The sequence below is a fragment of the Notamacropus eugenii genome, chromosome 4 (genome assembly GCF_028372415.1).
Source record: "Notamacropus eugenii isolate mMacEug1 chromosome 4, mMacEug1.pri_v2, whole genome shotgun sequence".
Lineage (NCBI taxonomy): Eukaryota > Metazoa > Chordata > Mammalia > Diprotodontia > Macropodidae > Notamacropus > Notamacropus eugenii.
The window spans coordinates 177,124,986-177,142,500 of NC_092875.1; the positions used below are offsets into that span (position 1 = coordinate 177,124,986).

The 17,515-nt window shown below is 41.5% G+C and overlaps 1 long non-coding RNA gene across 2 annotated transcripts; it reads right to left on the reverse strand.

Annotated features, from left to right (window-relative positions):
* Positions 1 to 555: 555 nt before the first annotated feature.
* On the reverse strand, positions 556 to 15,652 carry LOC140500804 (uncharacterized). 2 transcript variants are annotated; one of them, XR_011965893.1, is made up of 3 exons: positions 15,510 to 15,652; positions 2,067 to 2,248; positions 556 to 1,444 (listed from the first exon to the last, which is right to left on the reverse strand). It is a non-coding gene; the product is annotated as an uncharacterized lncRNA (long non-coding RNA). The 2 variants fall into 2 exon arrangements; XR_011965894.1 differs by having other exon boundaries at positions 2,067 to 2,198; positions 15,510 to 15,651.
* Between the last annotated feature and the right edge of the window lie 1,863 nt (positions 15,653 to 17,515).

Below are 17,515 nucleotides of genomic sequence, written 5' to 3' on the forward strand. Positions count from 1 at the left end.
TCCTCTAGCAGGCACACTTTTCGATGCTGCTTTGGCTCTCTCTGAGACACAGAACTTCCTATCCCTGCCTGAAGCTTCCTCCAGTGGGCCTCCCATCAGCGCTGACTTAGCACATCAGCCAGCAAGGCATGTTCTGTAACCAACAGCATCTCGCCTCCCCTCTACATAAAGCTTCCACCAGCAGCCGCCTTCCTACCTCACCCTACCTCTCCTGCTATGGATGTGGTACCCAAACTGGAGAGTCAGCTTTGCCAGCCCCCATGTTGGGAGAGAGCTGTTCTTGCCCACACTGGCTCAATGCATCTCAAGGTCACAGTTGCAGATTATGAAAGAATGGAAAACCACTGAACAAAAAGTGGGTCATGGGGACTTTCCTGTGGGCAGGGAAGGGGAATGCAACTGCAGAGATGCAGCAGATAACTTGCTGATACACTGAACAACCATCAGCAAGGGAAAACATGGAGTGTGGACTCCTGGGAAACATAAGGGATACTGGACTCTCCTAAAGCAAATGAAATAGAGACAATAGGATGCAGATCAAGAAGAAGCAAAATCAAAGCCTAAAATATCTTCATTTAAGAAAAAATGTCACCAAGATCATACAGAGCATTTATACATAAATTTTTTTCATGACATCTAAATATTTACCATCGCTTTGGATGGCAACTAGAGTTTTATTTTTAATTCTTTGGCAAGTACAGATGGGACAAATGTTCTCATAAAAGAAATATTTTTACCTTCACAAACCACTGATAATAGTGGGCCAATGCATCTTTATTTTTCTTTTTTGACTAGGGTCTTGCTGCTGTTTCTCCAGTGTCTGGGAGGCCTACTACTCAGAGAACACCAAAGGCAGCTGACTCAAGTCGTCTGATGGCGCAGAAACCCTGACTCTTGTAATTTGTAAAACCTCAAATACTGAAATCATTGTCCAAGAGAAGGAAAAATAAGACCCTCAAGAAAAAGTTTTCAGTGAAACAAATTGCATCTCATTGCACACACACACACACACACACACACACACACACACACACACACACAAAGCCACGCAAGATGGAGCATTTTAAAAGAAATCCAAAGCAGATTCATAAGCCTCTGAACTTAGAAGTTGCAGCAAGTAGTATCTGCCATCAGAGGCACAGCAACTGTCTGGGGCTTCCAATTCACTTTCTCTTGATCCCCAGCTCTTCCGGAAACAGGTCACCAAACTGTAGAATCATATCCTGAGTATCAAAGATCCAGGAGAGTCTCAGGATCATTTTACTCATCTTGCACACATTTCCAGTAACAGGCTCTTCTTTTTGACCACAAGTCTATTGAAATCATCTTCCTGCAGATGGTCCTTCTCCTTGGTCTCCCATAATGACGGCCTACCATTCTTGCTCAAGTCCTCATACATCTTTCTCCCAGAGTCTTCTTAGGAGAACCTTTCCCTGGCTCTGACCTAAGGAAACAGAGGGAATAGTGAGTAATGGCTATGGTGGCTACATCGACACTTTATTTGGTATCTGTGGGAATGCCCACAGATGTCACGCGAAAGTACATGCATCATTACAGCTCAATTTGGGGATCTCCCAAATTCAATTCAGCTCCATAAGAATTCTTTTCTTTTTGTAAGGTTTTGTTTTGGTTTGTTTTGGTTTTATTTTGTTTTTTGGCAAGGCAATAGAGGTTAAGTGACTTGCCTAGAACCACACAGCTAGTGTCTGAGGTCACATTTGAATTCAGGTTCTCACAACTCCAGGGCTGGTGCTCTAGTCACTTGTGTCACTTACCTGACTGCATAAGCATTCTTTAAGAGGCTGCTCTGGGCTAGGCACTGTGAGAGATGCTACAAACACAAGGCAAAATTCAAAAGTCCTTGCCTTCATGCAGTTTACATTCTACGGGAGTTGAAGCAACTTATACACATAGAAGTAAATTCAAAATCCATGACAAAGTGAATAGGGAGTATTTTCTGGGATGGGAGGAATGCTAACAACTGGGAAGGTCAGATTGCCAGCTTCATTTAGCACGCAGAGATACACCTCGAAGCAGGAGAAGGGAATCCCAGCTCTTAGACTTACTAGCTGTGTAACTGATTGATTGATTGATCGATTGATTGAAGTCACTTGACATCTCTCAACCTTGGTTTCTTCATTCTAAAATGCTGTTAAGTGGAACTGAATCCTCCAGCCATCCTTTCCCTAAAACGGAGACTGTTGTGAGGCAAGCATGTTAGAATCTTGCAGTACTGGAGAAATGGGATCTGTCAGAAAGATAGGATCATACATAGATTTAGAGTCAGAAGGGCCCTTAGAAGTCATCCAGTCCAATCCCTTCATTTTACACTTAAGAAAACTGAGGCATAAAGAGGGTAAGGGATTTGCCCAAGGTCATGCAGATTAGAACCCAAGTCCTCCAGATCTTGGTAGGATCAGGTAAATTCTGGTCTTGAAAGGCTCAGTATTGACTTAAAGGAAGAAATAAATATTTCTTCAGGTGACAGTGACAGACACTGTGCTAAGCACTTTACAAATACAACAAACCTGGGAGGTAGTTGCTGAACTTATTCCCATTTTACAGTTGAGGAAACTAAGGTATAAGTGACCTGCCTAGAGTCACTCAGCTGATAAGGGTCTGAGGTCGGATTTGAATTCAGGTCTTCTCAGCTCCTAGATCTTCCGAGCTTTATGGCCTCCACTAGCTGCCTCCATCCTAGCTGAGAACTAGGATGTTTAGTTAGTTGAGGCTTTGGCAGCTTCAGGAAAGTTACACTGACATCCACTGGGCTTGAATTTTCCTCTCCTCCTTTTTCTCTTTTTTTTTTCAAAATGAGAAGATTGCTGTTGCCCTACCTAATGTTTACCAGGCATGATAAAGATGAAACAGAGACTGTGTGCTTTCTCCCTGGGCTGTTGGTCTTACAAGTCAGTGACTGGTAAGCATACAGTGATACCAGGAACCAGGATTTCCTGGTATGCCAAAAACGGGATGTGCCCCAGCTGCTGTTGCCAAGGTACAGGGTGGGGAAAGAAGTGGGGGGTGGGGAGGGGCGGAGGCAAAAGTCAAAACGTCTGAATCAGTCCAAAGAGTCCAACAGGCCTGGATTCTGCCGAAGGAACCTTGATGTCTTGCCAGTCTATAACAAGGGAGACCAGCAGGGAACAACAGATGTCACATTTAAAGTATACTGCTAATTTTAACTTCCTCTCTTGCTCCTGCAAACAGTGAGTGCCGGATAAAACAAAGACCACCCAGTTCCTTCTTTGGCTTTTCAGCCAAGCATGCACCAACTTCTTAAGGCCTGCCAGCGATTCAGCTTGCATGCATCTTAGGGCCCCTCCTGGTCACCTGTGAATTTTCAGATGCTTCAAATGAACCCTGCTACATACAGATAGCCTTCACTGTTGGATTTTTAATCTCTCTCTCTCTCTCTCTTTCTGTCTCTCTCTCCTTTCTGTCTGTCTGTCTGCCTCTCTGTCCCTCTCCCCCATCTCTCTCTCTGTCTCTGTCTCTACACACACACACACACACACACACACACACACACACACACACACACACACACACACACACACACACACACACAAAGGTGAGCTGCATACAGACTGTATAGGCAAAGTTCAGGGATTGAGGGTGTTAATCTCCTACTTGGCTTCTCCTGTCAGGGGAAGCTTGACAGGCCAGTGGAGCAAAAGCTGCAGTGTTCAGTCTCCTTGAGTTCCAGTGACACCTTAGCTGATGAGGGCCTTGTTTTTCTCCCTTCCTACCCCCAGCCCCACTCCTCCCCTTTCCCCACACTCCCTTGTCTGAGGCTGCTCACAGGCTGCATCTGGCTCAGATTCCACCTCTTAAGCCCTTACATGAATATAAGCTTTGTGGGCAGTTGATTCATGTGACATTAATTCCAGAGGGGGAAACAAATGAGCAGGCATGAACATCATTAGTGCCATAGCCTTGTTCCTAGTTCTCCTGGACCTGCTGCCCACAAAACTTGAAGGTAGAGGTAACTGTGACTGTAGGGTTAGAATAGCCAGAGATGGAGAGGGGGTGGAAAAGATTCAGTCATTTACTTTTCAATTCTATGTTGTCAAAAAAGGGGAGGTGGGCACAGCAATTTGTAACATGCCATCACCAACTTAACATTGTTGACCATACATTTCAGCCCAGCGTTGGGACTTAGCACAAAAATTGGTTCCTAGAGACAGACTCCACAGGATGAACTTTGCTTTATAGCGAGGAACAAACCACAATTTCATCCCATCACCTGCCCTGAAAAGTTGGCTTTCTGGTCCCCGAGAGTGCCTCCAATTATAGAACAGTGAGCACATTTTAAGCACAATCAGTTTATTTGAATTAAGATGGATATATGCCATATAGCTCTTTTAAGAGAAGGGAGCTGATTTCCTGAAGCCAAATGAACAATAACATTGCAGTTCCCCAAAGGTTGGCAGTCTCTGGGCTAGAGAATTGACAGGCCCCAGGGAGATGCAGGAGTGTATGTGTATACACACATACATGTATACATATATATACACACATACATGTATGTATGTATATGTGTAGCCACTCCCTCTCCTGACTCTTCCCCTTCCCCTTTCCCCCAAAGTGAACAATTTCCTTTAAGCTTGAGTAGTACAGTGGCGTGCATCTACCAATGGCCAAACCTGAGCATCCAGAACTGTGAGGTAACAGGATGGGTTGGGTATAGACAGAACTCCCTACTGTGAGGGCAGAGTAAATGTTTCCTGAGAACTTATGGCTATGTGAGAAAGTTACATAGGACCCTCTCCACTCTGCTTCCATTCTTTCACACACACACACACACACACACACACACACACACACTCTCTCTCTCTCTCTCTCTCTCTCTCTCTCTCTCTCTCTCTCTCTCTCTCTCTCTCTCTCTCTGAAGTCAGACTGGGTGATACTCTTCAGGGCATAAGTCATCACTGCACCAAGTAACCAGGCAAAATCATGCTAACACCCTGCTAGCAGCCAATATTCAACACTGAGAAAAGTCTCTTTTAATTAGAGAAGTGCTTGAAATATGAATGAGATATTTTGACGGCACAGAAAAACAGAAATTTCCTAACTGGCACTTTCTTAGCTACCACATTTCCTCCTATTCCAGGAGTTTCTAAAATGGATGCTCTTTGCAGGTGGGGCAGATAGTTTAAGGGGTAGAGAGAGGTGGGAAGGAGTCCTGCTCCTGAGAGTACAATAATTCATGGAGGTAGATCACACTGCTAGGCAGACCCTCCACATCCCCCAGCAGTGAGTCAGAATCTGCAGGCCCTTGGAGGATGCTTAGCATTCCAGGAAAGCACTCTTCCAGAAACCCACAGAACACTGGGGCCAGGCAGCATTATAACAGCCAAGGTGATTAGATGAATAAATGCTTCAACCCTCTCTTTCACTTTGCCTGTGGAATCCTGGCCCCAGTGTTTTTACAAACCATACCTACCTATTTTCCCAAAAGGGTAGGAAGACAAGTGGACAATTTGTGTGTGTGCGCCTGTGTTTGTATGTATGTCTGTGTGTGTATATGTGTTCACACTCGTGTATTAGAAGATTTCAAAAAAATACAGGTTGGTCAACAGCAAAAAGTGAAAGTGTCCTTGCTAATATGTCCTAGCAGGCTTTACCCTTTACCCTCTTCTCATCTTTCTTTACACTTTGTTGTTGTGTCATTTCTTCAGTCATATCTGACTCTTCATGACCCCAGCTGGAATTTTCTTGGCATAGATATTGGGATGGTTTGTCATTTCCTTCTCCAGTTCACTTTTACAGATGAGGAAATTGAAGCAGCAAGTGACTTGCCCAGGGTCCCACAGCTAGCAAGTGTCTGAGGTCACATTTGAACTCAGGTCCTCCTGACTCCAGGCTCAGGGCTTTATGCACTGTGCCACCTAGCTGCCCACCTAACATTTATATACCATTTGCAAAGTGATTTACCTACATTATCTTATCTGATCCTAACTACAACCCTAGGGGAGAGCTACAAGTATTATCTGCATTTTATGGATAGGGAAAGGGAAACAGAAAGAAGAGAAGGGCCACCCAGCCAATTGGAATCTATGAATAGTGAAATCTTATATGGGCAGGCAGCTTGTATTATAGAGAGCACGCAGGATCTCAGGGGTCAGAGGAACTGAGTCAAATCTCACCTGATGATTACTTCCTATGCAAGTGTGAATAAGTCACGCATTGTTCCTCAGTTTTCTCCTCTATAAAATGAAGGGGGTGAATTAGATGGCCTCTGAGACCCCATCCAGCTCTCCTTCTGTGAACCCATAATCCCTACTGTGCATCCCCGCACCAGGCAGTGCTCTACATAGAGTTGGAACCTCATAGGTGATGTCATCATAAATTATTCATTTTTCAAGATGAAAACCATAGCAGCTCTAGTTCCCTTTCCCCCAGCTAGGTCTCCTTCACTCCCAAATCCTAGGCATCCACCCTCTCCATCATTAAATCTTAAGAACCCCCTCTGACTTTGACTCAGAAGCTCTCACCATTTGTGGTTCTTACCTAGAGTCCTGAATCCAAAACCTAAAGGTTCTTTCTATACTAAGGAAGGGTCTCCCATCAGAAGCCAGCTATGGCTTTACACATTCACTCCCTCTGCACTAACAAGATAGTATTCATTTCTAAGGAGAAATGAGTGTGGTTCCCTTATGAAAGAGAGGGACGTCTTCAGATACTCCAGTGAGTTTTTCCTGCCTCTGTGGCAGAGAGGGACTACAGTGGCCTATGAGAGCTGCAATAGCTTCCACAGAGCAAGCTGCTCAAATCTCCAAATCTGTGGGAATTAAGAGAAGTCCCTGCCTGGGCCAAGGAGTTGGCCGTGTAAACCAGCAATTGGCTCTGGTAGATCATAGGATCATAGATGCAGATAGAAGGGAACTTAGATTTCATCTTGTCCAACCCCCTAATTTTACAGATGCAGAAACTGAGGCCACATTACTTATATATGTTCACACAGGTTGTATGTGGCAAGAAGCCATAGAGTAAAGAATTAAGGAGGCAGATGCTAATTCTCCAGGAGCTCAGGCATCCCTCTCACTTTTGCCTTTTAAAGATTTGGGTGAGGCAAGGTTATGACTCTGATATGACTGCACTCTTCCTCCCCCCAAACCAAAGTCAGTGGCAAGTTTGCAGAAAGACACTATTAGGGGTACCAAAAACCGTAAGTTACTACTCTTTCAAGGATCACAAAAGAGAAGAGGGACAAATGTGATTATATAAAATTTTAAAAAGTTTTGCACAAACAAAAACAAATGCAATCAAAATTAGAAGACAAAAATAACTAAAGGGGAAAAAAAAAACCTTTGCATTAAGTTTCTCCAAAAAAGTTCTCATTTCTAAGAAATACAAAGAATTGATTCAAATTTATAAGACTGAGTCATTTCCCAATTGATAAATGATTCAAAGAATATGAATAGGCAGTTTTCTAAGGAAGATACATGAGCTATCAACAGTCATGTGAGAGACATTCCAAATTAGAAAAATAAATTTTAAAATATCCATCAGATTGACAAAAATATGATAAAAGAAGGAAGCCACAAATGTTGGCAAGGCTGTGTTAAAACAGGAATATGTTGCATTGTTGGGGTATCTCTGAATTGGTCCATCACTCTGGAAATTATTTTGGAAACATATCCCAAAAGCCACCAAATGATATACCCAGTATAAGGATTACTATTATATCTCTGCCCCCAAAGAGATCAAAAGAAAGAGGGAAAGGATCCAGATACACATACAACAATATTTGTAGCATCTCTTTAAAGAAACTTACAAGGATGCTAATGAACTGAGGAATGAAATACTATTATGCTACAAAAAATAATGAAGAGGATTATTCCAGCTAAACCTAGAAAGACTTAAATGAACTGATATGGAATGAAGACAGCAGAACCAAGAGAACAATTTATAAAATCTCTAAAAGGCAAGGAACTTTGAAAGACTCAAAAAAAAAGACAAATAAAAACATCTGATAATGCGATGACCAGCCATGATTAAAGGGCAGAAGTATCAACCACTTGGCCTGCAAGCAGCTGTAACAGTCCTGAGCATAGCCTGAACCAAATTAAAATGTAATTGAGAAATAATGAACAAAATAAATAAGACGACAATAAAATAGAGATTACATTTTTAAGCTGTCAACAGACAGCCTGCAGGGATTCTCATGTATGGATTAGTGACCTTGTTTCTATTGGAGTTTGATCCCCTTGTTGAAGTGATGTCATGATGAGACAACTCTTGAACTCTAGATAGCTCACTTGACATCCTGGTTACCTCCATGCCTCTGGTCGTAGTTCCTGTTAGCAAGATTATCTTCTAGACTTCTGCTTTCTTCTAGTCTCTAGCCTGGCAATTATCTACACGCCACCTTCAAGCCACAGGATTCTGGGAAATGTAGTCTTCTAATATGGTTGCCATGTCCATATTCAATCTCCTGCTCTCTTCTCTCCAACCCTCACTTGAGAGGTGGGAAAAAGACAAATAACAGGTACAAAAGATGTAGTTTCTACATGATTGAACATGTGTTTTCTATACAGCTTTGTGGGAATATTCATCCCCGTAAATTTCAGGGTTTTATAAATATGAGGAGCCTTTGATCTCTTGCTAATAATAATGTGAAGTAACAGTATCTTTTATTTATCCATCTATAGGATGTTGTATACACAATGCTACTTGTCTTCTGTGTGTCTGTTTCTCATCTGAAAAAAATAGGATAATAATCTTATCTATCACATAAGATTACTGAATCTTTACTAATAACTGGCATTATCTCATTTGAATCTCACAACAGCCCTATGAGGTAGATAGTAAAGTTATTATCTCCATTTTGTTGTTGTTGTTGAGTCTTTGTGACCCCATTTGATAAATGTCTGACTCTTTGTGACTCCATTTGAGCTTCCTTGGCACAAATACTGAAGTGGTTTGCCATTTCCTTCTCCAGGTTATTTTACAGAACTGAGGCAAACAGGGTTAAGTGACTTGCCCAGGGTCACACAGCTAGTGTCTGAGACTAGATTTGAGCTAAGGAAGATGAGCCTTTCCGGTTCCAAATCCAGAGCTCTAGCTGCCTATGTTACAGATCAGGAAATTGTGACACAAAAATTAAATGACTCAGATAATGAATGTTAGAGATTGGCTTTGAATCCAGATCTCCCTGAACCCTGAACTAGTGCCCCATCCACTACACAATTCTGGTTCTATGAAGCATTTTGACAAGTTAAAAACACTATGCATATAAGTACTGTTGGCATTATTTTAACAGATTAGATTTCCAGAAGGCCAAGATGGGGGTACTCATCAAGCTTTAGGAAAGTCTTCTTGTCATGAGAAGAACTGGGGAATTAGTCATCAATTGTCCTAAAAGAATACATGACAGTAGTTCACCTGCTCCCCACCAGAGCTCACCAGGGTTTGGGAGGACTCGGGGGTGAGGTGGAATGTAGCATGACTCACTGATGTGTTCATCTCTGTAAACAGATACTGTAACTGACACAGAATGATTTAGTCAGTCCATCAATAAATGCTAGCCTTTATTAAGGGACCCCTACATGCCAAGCACACTGCTAAGCCCTGGGAAACAAAGATAGGCAAAAAATAGTCTCTTATTTCATGGAGTTCCCAGCCCGGTGTGGGAGATGACTTACAAACAACTGTGTACAAACAAGCTACAGAAAGGGTAAATTGGGAGTCATCTCAGTGGGAGGGCACTAAAATGAAAGAAGACCGGAAACACTTCTTGCCTTATCCCAAAGTCTATTAAGCAGAGACTTCCCTTCAAAGTTAATTGGATGAGGATGGAAAGGAATTAATGAAGGAAAATTGAAAATAAATACCATGTAGCCTTTGAGAAATGTTTCTTTTCCTTCTAACTTTTAGCTCTGAAAGAGTGAAGAGTTACACTGAATGACCACAAACTGTGAGACTCTAATACTGCCTTTCCCTATCCGACCATCCGGAAAGAAAACAAGCAGCAAAGTTAAAAGTTTCCAGGACAGATTCCCTGAATCTATTAAGGCAAGGTTCTTCTGAGTGCAACGGGAATAGTTAGATGTTTGCAGTTGAAAGGAACTTCGGAGGTTATCCAGATGAAGAGACTTATTTTACAAAAAAGGAAAGCGCAGCTCGGGGAGGCTACCAGACTGGCCCGAGGTCCAGGAGGCAGTGACTCTCAGAGCAGGGGTGGAGGCTCCCCCCTTCTGGGGCTCTGGGAACCAGGGGCTCCTCCCAGCCCGCCACACTGCCGCGTTCAGAGATGGATAGAGTCTCCGCAGCCAGCAGGTGTGCGGGCCGGCCAGGGACGCGGATTAGTTGTTCTGCAGGGTCAGGTTGGCACGCTGCTAGCTGAGAGCTCTGGCCAAGTGCTCAGATCTGTCTTTCCGCGGCAGGATGCTCAGCTCCGCCAGCCCCCAGACAGGTCCTTGCTTGCTAAGCTAGCATCTCATCTCGCTTCCTCTTTTCTCCTCTGGAGCCGGGGGTGGGCGGGAGGGAGCCAAGCGAGACCAGAGAGGAGAGCGATTGGCTTGCAGCATTTCGCGAGTCTCCATGAGAGCCACGTTTTCGTGCACGTCCGATTAGTCAGAGCTGCTCTGCCTGGTCAGCCCGTGGTGCCACTGCGCTGCACTGGGAGTCGGGCTTGTTTACACAGCTCATTATTCTCGATTTGCAGTTGCTATAGCAACCACCAGGGGTCAGTTTATAGAAGGAGAGGAAGTTCACTTTGGGGGAGTTCAGTTTTCCAGCTCCAGATCTAGGCATGGCTGGAAAACAAATGGACCCAGCACACGGGGAGGAAACACATTGGAAAGTTTCCGATGCGCAACACCACCCAAGGTTTCCAGGGTCTTCAGAAGATGCTATTGCCTTCCTCCCCTAAAGAGATGTTCTAAGTAAGGGGATGATGAGGGGGGGCTGTTTATCTTCTGCTCGCTGAGGTCACCATGCACACATTTTTCTTTCTTGCACACACACGCACACCCTGCTCACAGCTCCTCCTGAGGATCCTTCCAACATTGGAGAGCAGCTAGGGTACCCTACGTGATTTGTCTTTTGCTTAGATGCTTTCCACTAATTTCACACCTTTCATCTGAGTATCGGCAAGTTTGGACTGTTTCTATTTTCATCTTTTTCACAGGCAGCCGGCCAAAGAGAGAGGGATAAAATGACCTGCCTCAGGATCCAAAGTCAGGGCTTGCTCCAGATGAATTACTGCCAACTTTATAAGATAGACTGGACAAACTCCCATGATGCCTTGTCATGAAACAGTTTCCAGGTGTGGGAAACTACAGCTGCTTCTTTCCCTACCCTTACCACCACACACATACACACACACACACATACATACCATGCAGGTTGCCCACTCTTTTCACATATGCTAAATACCTGCCTACCTGTCCTTTAGAGAAGTGATTAAAAGCTAAACTACAAAGGCTCCCTCAGTGCTGGTATAGTGTGGATAGGACACTGAACTTGGAATCAAGAAAACCTAGGTTCACATTCCATTTCAGGCACTTACTAGATGTGTGACTCTTAGCAAGACATTGATAGTGTGTCTCTGTTTTAAAATGAGTGTGCCTGAAGGAAATAGTTCTTTCAAAATTAGAATGGAACTGATGGAGGCTAATGACTTTATGAGAACCCAAGAAATCACAAAACAAAACCAAAAGAATGAAAAAATGGAAGATAATGTGAAATATCTCATTGGAAAAACAACTGACCTATAAAATAGATCAAGGAGAGACAATTCAAAAATTATGGGACAACCTGAAAGCCATGATCAAAAAAAGAGCCTAGACATCATCTTTCATGAAATTATCAAGGAAAACTGCCATGATATTCTAGAACCAGGGGGCAAAATAAATATTGAAAGAATCCACTGATCACCTCCTGAAAGAGATCCAAAAAAAGAAACTCCTAGGAACATTGTGGCCAAATTCCAGAGTTCCCAGGTCAAGGAGAAAATACTGCAAGCAGCTAGAAAGAAACAATTCAAGTATTGTGGAAATACAATCAGGATAACACAAGATCTAGCAGCTTCTACCTTAAGGGATCGAAGGGCATGGAATATGATATTCCAGAAGTCAAAGGAACTAGGACTAAAACCAAGAATCACCTACCCAGCAAAACTGAGTATAATACTTAAGGGGAAAAAATGGTCTCTCAATGAAACAGAGGACTTTCAAGCATTCTTGATGAAAAGACCAGAGCTGAAAAGAAAATTTGACTTTCAAACACAAGAATCAAGAGAAGCATGAAAAGGTAAACAGCAAATAGAAGTCATAAGGGACTTACTAAAGTTGAACTGTTTACATTTCTACATGAAAAGACAATATTTGTAACTCTTGAAACTTTTTTCAGTATCTGGGTAGTTGGTGGGATTACACACACACACACACACACACACACACACACAGAGCACAGGGTGAGTTGAATAGGACATCTTGAAAAAATGAAATTAAGGGGTGAGAGAGAAATATATTGGGAGGAGAAAGGGAGAAATGGAATGGGACAAATTATCTCTTATAAAAGAGGCAAATAAAAGTCTTCAGTGGAGGGAAAAAGTGGGGAGGTAAGAGAGAAAACATGAAGCTTACTCTCATCACATTCGACTAAAGGAAGGAATAAAATGCGCACTCATTTTGGTCTGAAAACATCTTACAATACAGGAAGGTGGGGGAGAAGGGGATAAGCAGGGTGGCGGGGATGATGGAAGAGAAGGCAATGGGAGGAGCGAGCAATTTGAAGTCAACACTCTTGGGGAGTGACAGGGTTAAAAGAGAACAAAAGAAATGGGGGGCAGGATAGGATGGAGGGAAATATACTTAGTCTTACACACACATACGCAACTATTATGGAAGTCATTTGCAAAACTACACAGATATGGCCTGTATTGAATTGCTTGCCTTCTCATTGGGGATGGGTGGGGAGGGAGGGAAGAATAGAAGTTGGAACTCAAAATTCTAGGAACAACTGTTGAGTATTGTTCTTGCATACAACTAGGAAATAAGAAATACAGGTAATGGGGTATAGAAATTTATCTTGCCCTACAGGACAAAAGAGAAGATGGGGATAAGGGGAGGGAGGGCAGATTGCTGATAAGGGTAATTAGAATGCTCAGAGTTTTGAGGTGGGGGAGGGGAGAAATGGGGAGAAAATTTGGAACTCAAATGTGGAAATGAATGTTGAAAACTTAAATAAATAAAAAAAGTAAAATGAGTGTGCCTCAGTTTTAAAATCAGGAGAGTCGACTATAAAACAAACGATCCCCAGCAAGGGTAAAGTCTCTTCTCGTGTTAAATCAATGGCTCTCTGAACCTAGAAAGGAGAAATATTGGGGCAAACAACTCTGACAGTAGGCAAGCAAGCAGTGACCTGACTACATGAGAGTGACTTAGGGTATTGGGGAAGGTCCAATAATCAGGCAGTCCCTGAGACTTATACTAATGTATATCTCTCACATCCAAACAACGACCCTGGAGCAAAAGAGCCAGTGAGCCAGTGACCACAGAAATTCATCCCAGATATTTAAGGAATTGGAGAATCCTAGAATTCCATGCCTGGCATTTCCTTGTTCTTGGGGGAGTGGTACCAGGAGAAATATGAGGTGGCAGCATTGCCTGTGGAGAGGGAAGAAGGGGTATAGAAGAGAAAGGTATTCTTCAGTCCCCACCACAGCCTCCTGCCCATTTCTCCACCCCAGTTCCCAATTACTTCTTCACCTCAGAGATCATTCTGTGGTCCAGATGCCCACGGCAACTGAATCAACCTATTTCTGCTTGTCCTCTTGCGCACAAACACACACACACACACACACACACACACACACACACACACACACAATCCCTAGTTCTGTCTGCCTCAGCTTTCCCTAATGCAAGAGTTCTTACCATTTATGTGTGATAGCAATCTGTTGAAGCTTGTACACCTTTTTCTCACAATGTTTTCAAACACACAAAGTAGAATATATGTGGTTATGAAGGAAATCAATCATATTGAAATATAGTTATCAAGCTATATATTATTTAAACTTTGTGGACCCCAGTTTAAGAACTCCTGTCCTAATAGTTTTAAGTGTTGAAGTTGAGGATACAAAACAAAGCAAAACAAAAAGAAATATAAGGGAAAGAGATTTTATTCTAAAAGAAAAGAAAGAAGATGACTAGGAAGACAGTCCAGGAACAAGAAGAGCCCCCACAGGAATACAGTGGAAGGAAGCTCTCACTCACTCTACAGTTTCTCAGAGATACTCTGGAGCCCTGGCCTACCCCTCCCCCACAACACCTATTTATTCAGTTTATTCCCCCCGCCCCCTCCCCCTCAGAACCCTTCCCTGCCAGTAATTTTGTCCAGGCCACCCCACATCCCACCCTCAGTGTTTTAGAACTGAAAGGAAGGGGGAAGGGAAATGTCCCAATGCTAGAGTAGTTGAGGTTAGAGGAAACCAGTTCTTGGCATCCCAAATTGGATGTCTAAATTTATTTTCCCAAAGAATCATCATTATACACAGTGATTGGGTTCTATACTATTATTAGTGCAGAACTGTATTCTAGGTACATTATGAGTCATATAGGGTTTTGTGGGTTAGTCTAGGAATCTAGTAACTGTTTATAATGCTATTTCTGGAGGGAAAATACTTTTAGAGACCAAACAAATCAAATTAGAGATGATCTTCTGTACCACAACCATTTTCTGTATAGAGGAGCTCTCTCTATTAACTACATCAAAGATTCACTTTAATTTACTTTGCAAGCCATCTTAACTTTTCCTTGAAGGGAAACTCAGTTTTTTAATAGAAGATTATTACAGACATACATATAAACATGTGTAATATAATATACATGCACATATTATATGTGTTATATGTCTGTATTATAGTACATGTATAGATTTATAGCGCATATATGTTTTTTTGACAAAGAAAGAACTCAATTATGCATTCTTTCCTTCAAGGAAGAGTCTCATTTGTTCCAAATTTAATCTAAACCAATATTCATAAGTATTACATTAGTATTTGAAAATTTTAATAGCAAATAAAAAGCCTAACTGCCATATTCAGTTTGTTTGCAAAACTGTGCATGCATAAGTATATATTTATATGTATGTATAAATGCAGATATAAATTGCATACCAAATTCTTATAGTTAGGGATTGCCAGCTGGTTCTGTGAAAGTTTTGCAGAATAGCCTGGTCTATTGGCTATAACCCAGCCTTTAACTATATTTTGTCCCTAAGATTCATCTGAGCATGTAACTTAAAGCAAACAATTCAAGCAAGACAGTCTATCAATCAATAAGCAGTTATTAAACACCTACTATGTGTCAGGCACTGTGCTGCCTGCTAAGGATACAAAGACAGCCAGTACAGGTGAAAACAAAATAACCATAATAAGTTCCATAAATCATCCACCAACTAAACTTGCCGGTTTTCCCACAGGTTCAATCCTAAACAGATAATTAAAGAAAAACTGTCCAGATAAAAATCATACTATAAAGAAAAGTTCTCACCTGTTCCTAACTGAATTTTAAACTCTCAAAGTACTTTTCATCACTGTCGAACAAAAGATGTTACTTGGAGGCTAGTGCTAGGAGTCCAGGATTGTAGATTCTAATTTTACTCCCACAGCCAAGCCTCAAAGTGATACTGGGAAAGGAACTCATCATCTCTTTTAGTTTCGCTATGGGTAAAATGGAGATACTATATTATTACAGGATCCCTGTCTAACTGAAAGGCCATTGTGGGGATGTCCGTAAATCACACTGAGCTACTCCGATGAAAGGCAGGAAGTATGAAATGTGATTATTTATTCTGGGTTTGGTTTTTTATTTTTTTATTTTTTGCAATAACAATGGATTAGAAACTAAAACCAAAATCTAGTTCAAAGTTCTTCTTTTTCAAGCTGTTGAGCAGTATTATACTTCTGGTTTGCTTGATTAGTACGACAAAGAGATCTCATTTACTGAAATCCTATTTTCTTTTTTTTTAATGAACAGTTCTCTCCTTGGGTTTTTGTATCATGTAATAATAAAACCCACATTTAAAACTTTAAACTGATGGACAGTGTTTCTTTAACACCATTCAACAGCTGTTAAGTAGGATAATCAACTGTTTATCCTCATGTCACTAATTCAAATGCTAATTACTCTCAATGCTTCAGCTTATTCATCCACTCAAGCCTTACCAGGTGTGTTGCATGCTAAAGTGATGCTACAGTAACCATGTGCCTTCAGCTATTCAATTCAGAATACACATACAAGCTAGAAGACCAAAGCAAAAAGGATAAATGAATGTTTGTTGATATTGAAAGCCATGGGCCTTGGGACCTTGAGAGTTAGCCAAGGAGAAAAAAAAAAAGCAATTTGTTTTAGGTAGGAAAACTGTTCTGATGACGATTTTAAATTGGATTGCAAAAACCAAATGAATTTCATGTAAGGAACAACTTTATGATTAACATGCACAATTTCAAAATACTTTCTAAATGGCAGTAAATATTCTGGACTTTTAAATTCAATTTTTTTCTTAAAAAGGAAACCTATGGAAAGATAGAACGATGCTTACAGTTTTTCAGTCATGGTCTTCCTATGCTTGTTAATTTTCAACAATCTAATAAACTTTTAAAAATAAGATGCAAAAGACTGCCTTGTTTTTGTTTTTTGTGAATAGTTGTTGCTGCTACAGGATCCTTCTGGGATGTTTTGAGAGATAATTTTTAGTTCTGAAAGACTTCCTTGATTGCATCAGAAGCAGGTGTAGCAAAAAAGACACTCCCATCCCTACCACTTAGGACCTAGGTAACACAGAACGAATCACTTAAACCTTCCCTGATCTCTCGCTTCCTTACTAAATTAGAGACAATTTTTAATGTCCCTTCAAGAACTAAATCCTATTATCTTTTTAAGAATCCACACACAAATTCTGTCAACAAATATCTGTTTAAAAGCATAATTTTAGAGCTAGCAGACCTTAGAAGCCATCTAGTCCTCTCCCCTTACCCTTTATTTTACAGATGAAGAAACAGACTCAGAGAATTTGAATGACTTACCCAAGGTCACCTTGGCAGTAAGAATCAGAGGCAGGATGTGAAACTAGTTCTTCCTAACTCCAAAGTAAGCATTCTATTCACTATTATACTGCTTCTTTATTCCCATTGATTGAATTCCTACTAAGTGTTCAGCCCTATGCTAGGTGCTGTAGAGTATACTTTAAAAAAAAAAAAAGAAGAATAAAACGTGATTGCTGTCCTCAATGACTTTCTAGTCTAATTGGAAATAAATGCCTGTAATCTGGTGCACAAGTTCATGTGGATAATGGCTAAAATAAACTTGGAAGAGGTAGGACTTGAACAAGGCTTAATTGATGTTAAAAAAAATTGGCAAGGCAAAATTACAGTCAAGCCATAGGAAGGTACACACCATGAACAAAAGCACAGAGATGGAAATAGGCGTAGTGTAGTCGTGGTATAATGGAGAGGGCACCTTGACCAGAGAGGAGGGTACTCAAATAATATCAGATA